Genomic DNA, 5,700 nt, shown 5'->3' on the forward strand with positions numbered 1-5,700 from the left:
AGAAAGTTAGAGAGAACACACCTGGATGGGCTGGGAAAGCTTTAAAAAAAAAGAACAACTAAAAAGAAAACATTAGAAAAGAAAAATACTAGAAAAGAAAAACAAACAAAGAGAAGAAAACCTACTATTAAAATAAAACAAGAGTGCAAAGATGGACATAATTAATCCTGATAAACAGGATCATCTAAAAGTATCTCCTCAACTTCTGGTGTTCTTAACTCTAAAAATGGTTTCAATCTTTGCCCATTGACCTTAAATAAATCACCATTTTTAGGGTTTTCAATCTCAACTGCTCCATAAGGGAAAACAGTACGAACTATAAAAGGACCAGACCATCGAGAACGTAACTTACCTGGAAAGAGATGCAATCGGGAATTATATAAAAGTACTTTCTGACCTGGTGTAAAGGCTTTTCTCAAAATGTGTTTGTCATGAAAGACTTTCATTCGCTGTTTATAAATCTTGGCATTCTCATATGCATCATTCCTGATCTCTTCAAGTTCTGCTAGTTGTAATCTTCTCTTGGAACCAGCCTGCTGCATGTCAAAATTGAATTTCTTGATCGCCCAATATGCACGATGCTCCAACTCTACTGGCAGATGACATGCTTTTCCATACACAAGTCGATAAGGTGACATCCCAATTGGTGTTTTAAAAGCAGTCCTATATGCCCACAATGCATCATCAAGTCTCAAAGACCAATCCTTTTTATCTGGCCTAACTGTTTTCTCTAGAATCTGCTTGATCTCTCTATTAGAAATCTCTACTTGGCCACTGGTTTGAGGATGGTATGGGGTGGCAACCTTATGTGTAACGGAATATTTGTTCAAAAGAGTTTTGAAAGGTTTATTGCAAAAATGAGTGCCACCATCACTAATGATTGTTCTAGGAAAACCAAAACGAGATAGAATATTACTCTTCAAGAATTTCACTACAACCCTATGATCATTGGTTTTGCATGGAATAGCTTCAACCCACTTCGACACATAGTCTACTGCAACCAATATATACTGATAACCACAAGATGGAGGAAAAGGTCCCATGAAATCAATACCCCATACATCGAAGATCTCAACCACAAGAATAGGATTGAGTGGCATCATGTTCCTCTTTGAAATGCTACCCATACGTTGGCACCTATCACACAAAGAACAGAAAATGTAAGCGTCATGAAAAAGAGTAGGCCAATAAAAACCACACTGTAAAATTTTTGTTGCTGTCTTTTTAGCACTAAAGTGGCCTCCACAAGCTTGTTCATGGCAAAATGAGATAACACTTTGAATTTCATTATCGGGAACACATCGCCTAATAATCTGATCAGCACAATATTTAAATAAATAGGGATCATCCCAAAAGAAGTCTTTCACTTTAGATAAGAACTTTGTTCTATCTTGCTTAGTCCAGTGCTTTGGGATTTGACCTGTAGCAAGGTAATTAACTATATCAGCAAACCATGGTACGACATTTACACTCATAAGTTGCTCATCTGGGAAAGACTCATTCAAAGGTAAAGATTCTGGAATAAATTTAACATCAAGGCGAGATAAATGATCTGCCACAACATTTTCAGAACCTTTTTTATCTCTAAATTCAATGTCAAATTCTTGTAAAAGCAACACCCAACGAATCAATCTTGCCTTGGCATCTTTCTTAGTAAACAAATATTTTAAAGCAGCATGATCAGTAAAAATAATCACTTTACAACCTATAAGATAAGATCTGAATTTATCAAGTGCAAACACCACAGCTAGCATTTCTTTTTCTGTAGTTGAATAGTTCAACTGTGCATCATTGAGTGTCATACTAGCATAATAAATCACATAAGGCACACGATCTAATCTTTGTCCTAAAACTGCTCCTACAGCATAATCAGATGCATCACACATAATTTCAAAAGGCAAATCCCAATTAGGTGGCTGAATGATAGGTGAAGAAGTCAACAATTTCTTAAGCTTTGCAAAACCATCAAGACAAGATTCATCAAAGATAAAAGGTGCATCCTTAACAAGTAAATTGCATAAAGGTCTAGAAATTTTACTAAAATCTTTAATGAATCTTCTATAAAAACCAGCATGTCCAAGGAAAGATCTTACTTCTTTTACAGATTTGGGATGTGGAAGATTAGAAATTAAATCCACCTTAGCTTTGTCGACTTCTATTCCTTTGCTGGAAATTATATGACCAAGAACAATACCTTGTTTTACCATGAAGTGACACTTTTCCCAATTTAAAACCAAGTTCTTTTCTTTACATCTCTGCAAAACTAATGTTAGGTGCTGTAAACATTCATCAAAAGAATCTCCATAAACAGAAAAGTCATCCATGAATACTTCAAGAAATCTCTCAACCATATCAGAAAAAATACTAAGCATGCATCTTTGAAAGGTAGCAGGTGCATTGCATAAACCAAATGGCATTCTCCTATATGCAAAAGTTCCAAAGGGACAAGTAAAAGTAGTTTTCTCCTGGTCCTCTGGAGCTATAGGGATCTGATTATAACCTGAATATCCATCTAGAAAACAATAAAAATCATGACCTGCAAGTCTATCAAGCATTTGATCAATAAATGGAAGAGGAAAATGATCTTTTCTTGTGAATGAATTCAATTTTCTATAATTAATGCAAACACGCCAACCTGTAGTTACTCTAGTGGGAATTAATTCATTATTAGCATTAGTAACTACTGTAACACCAGATTTCTTAGGAACAACTTGAACAGGGCTAACCCAAGAGCTATCTGAAATAGGATAAATAATTCCTGCATCTAATAATTTGATTACTTCAGGTCTTACCACTTCTTTCATGTTAGGATTTAGCCTACGTTGCATTTCCCTAATAGGTTTAGCATTTTCTTCAAGATGAATACGATGCATGCAATCTACTGGATTAATACCTTCAATATCAGCGATGGTCCATCCTATTGCCTCCTTATGTTTTTTTAGAATACATAACAACTTACCTTTTTGCTCAAGATCGAGGGAAGAAGAAATAATAACAGGTAGAGTGTCAGATTCTCCCAAGAATGCATATTCCAGAGTGTCGGGCAATGCTTTGAGTTCCAATTTTGGTGGTGCCTCTGCAGATGGGCCAATTTTCTTCTCAGAATGAGGCAGTAGTTCTGACTTTGTCTTCCATTTAGTTGTGTCCGTAATTGGAGGTGCATCAAGTAAAGCGCTGACTTCTGCAATTGCACTGTCATCATTAAAAGATAAATCAGAATGAGTTAGACGTGCCTCTAATGGATCATCAGTATGGTTAGAAATGAATGAATCTTCTACTAATTCCTCTATCATATTTGCTTCAACAAATTCATCTTCTTCTTGTGGCTGCTTGGTAACATTAAAAATATTCAATTCCATGGTCATATTACCAAAAGATAGCTGTATATTTCCATTCCTGCAATTAATAAGAGCATCAGCTGTAGCTAAGAAAGGACGACCTAGAATAACTGGAGTGTGTTTCTTAGGATCATGTACATGCTGAGTATCAATAACGATAAAATCAACAGGATAATAAAATTTATCAATCTGTATCAACACATCCTCTATAATACCACGAGGTATTTTCATTGACCTATCAGCAAGTTGCAAAATAATAGAAGTTGGCTTTAATTCCCCTAGTCCAAGTTGCATGTAAACAGAGTAAGGCAAGAGATTAACACTAGCGCCTAAATCCAATAATGCTTTATCAAAACATTGGTTCCCTATAACACATGAGATAGTAGGAGAACCAGGGTCCTTAAATTTTGGTGGCATTTTACATTGAAGTAAATTGCTAGTTTGTTCAGTTAAAAACGCCTTTTTAGTGACATGCAAATTTCTCTTTTTAGTGCATAAATCTTTCAAAAACTTTGCATATGAAGGAACTTGCTTAATAGCATCGAGTAAAGGGATGTTTATACTTACCTGTTTGAAGATTTCCATAATCTCACCTGTTGAAGTCCCTTTCTTTACCTTTGTTAACCTTTGAGGAAAAGGAGCCTTGGGAATGTAAGCTGGCGGGCCACTCTCTTTAGGATCATTTGGTGATGAGTCTTGTGATGGAACTGAATATGAAGAAGTAGGCTCAGATATCTTCCTTGTTTGAACCTCTACTTTGTTGTCAAATAATTTTCCTCTTCTCAAGGTCATAACAGATTTTGCTTCTTCATGTTGATGGCTTGAACTCGATCCAACTTCGTGCACTCCTTTGGGATTAGGAATTGGTTGACTTGGAAATTTTCCTTTTTCTCTCTCAGCTACAGTAGTTGCTAATTGACCCAATTGATGTTCAAGCTTTAGAATAGCTTGAGTGTTTGACTGAAAAGCTTGTTGGGTTGACTGAATGAAACTTTGAAGTGTATCCTCTAAAGAAGACTTTCTTTGTTGGGGTGCAACAAATTGAGACATAGGTTGTTGGGCAGGAGGATATACTTGGTTAGGAGGGACAAATTGTTGATTGGGCAAGTTAAATTGTTGTCCTCCTTGGTTTGACAAAGGTTGATTTTGTTTCCAAGAAAAATTAGGGTGATTCCTCCAATTAGGATTATATGTGGGTGAATATGGATTATTAGGGGTTTTCTCATATGATTGTAAGGCATGTACCTGCTCAGAATAAGCCTCTTGATAGGCTGGTAATGATGGACAATTCTGTGCTGTATGAGACACGTTAGAACAAAGAGCACAAACCTCATTAGCTACACTAGGATGATGATTCATTGATTGGTTCAGAGCTAAGGCATCTACTTTCCTAGAAAGTGTAGCTAGAGTAGATTTCACATCAAAATCATCCTTAACTTCATATAACCCCTTTCTAGAAACTTGAGATGATTTTTCTCATTGATTTGAAAAATCCCACTGTTGAGAATTCTCAGAAAGTGAATTAAAGAAATCCCATGCAGCCCCTTCATGTAAGTTCAAAAATCTCCCACCATTCATAGACTCTACCATATGACGATTTGACATGGTTAAACCATTATAAAAGCATTGTATAAGTCTCCATTTCTCAAAACCATGGTGGGGGCACTTAAGGAGTAAATCATTGAATCTTTCCCAACACTCGTAAAATTGCTCACCCTCTCTTTGATAAAAATCATTTATCTCTCTCCTAAGGGCATTTGTTTTAGACATAGGGAAAAACTTGGTGAGAAACTTATTACTCAATTCATCCCATGTACTAATAGACCCAGCAGGAAGTGAATTCAACCAAGCTTTTGCTTTGTCTTTTAATGAGAAAGGGAACATACGAAGCCTAATTGACTCATCATTAAAATTTTGAAAACGAAATGTAGAGCATATGTCAAGAAATTCCTTAATGTGCAAATATGGATCCTCTCTCTCTAACCCATGGAAAGATGGTAAAAGTTGAATGACAGAGGGCTTGAGTTCAAAGTGTGTTGCTGTGGTTTGTGGCAACACAATACAAGATGGTTGGTTGGCTGCAAGTGGTGAAAAATATTCTCTAAGGGTTTTCTCTGCTTGCATTGGTGGAAGTATTGGCAATAGTCTATTTGGGTCATCCATCACTTCTAAAGAACTAGTTTGACTACTATCAATTTTCGACTCTCTTTTAACCAAACGATTTGTTAAATCACGTTCCCAAACACTCATAAACTAACTAGACAAGGAAAGAAAGAAAAAAAAAAATAAAACAAATCAACAATAATAAAAATTAAATAAAAGAAATCAAACAACCAAACAATGAATTTAAAGACAAATAATT

The 5,700-nt window shown here is 35.8% G+C and overlaps 1 non-coding gene across 1 annotated transcript; it reads left to right on the forward strand.

The window, feature by feature from the left end:
• The first annotated feature begins 4,986 nt into the window (after window positions 1-4,986).
• Window positions 4,987-5,093, forward strand: LOC112100497. The gene has a single exon (XR_002906865.1). It is a non-coding gene; the product is annotated as a small nucleolar RNA R71 (small nucleolar RNA).
• Window positions 5,094-5,700: the final 607 nt, after the last annotated feature.

Source organism: Citrus clementina, unplaced genomic scaffold (assembly GCF_000493195.1).
Source record: "Citrus clementina cultivar Clemenules unplaced genomic scaffold, Citrus_clementina_v1.0 scaffold_3, whole genome shotgun sequence".
NCBI lineage: Eukaryota > Viridiplantae > Streptophyta > Magnoliopsida > Sapindales > Rutaceae > Citrus > Citrus x clementina.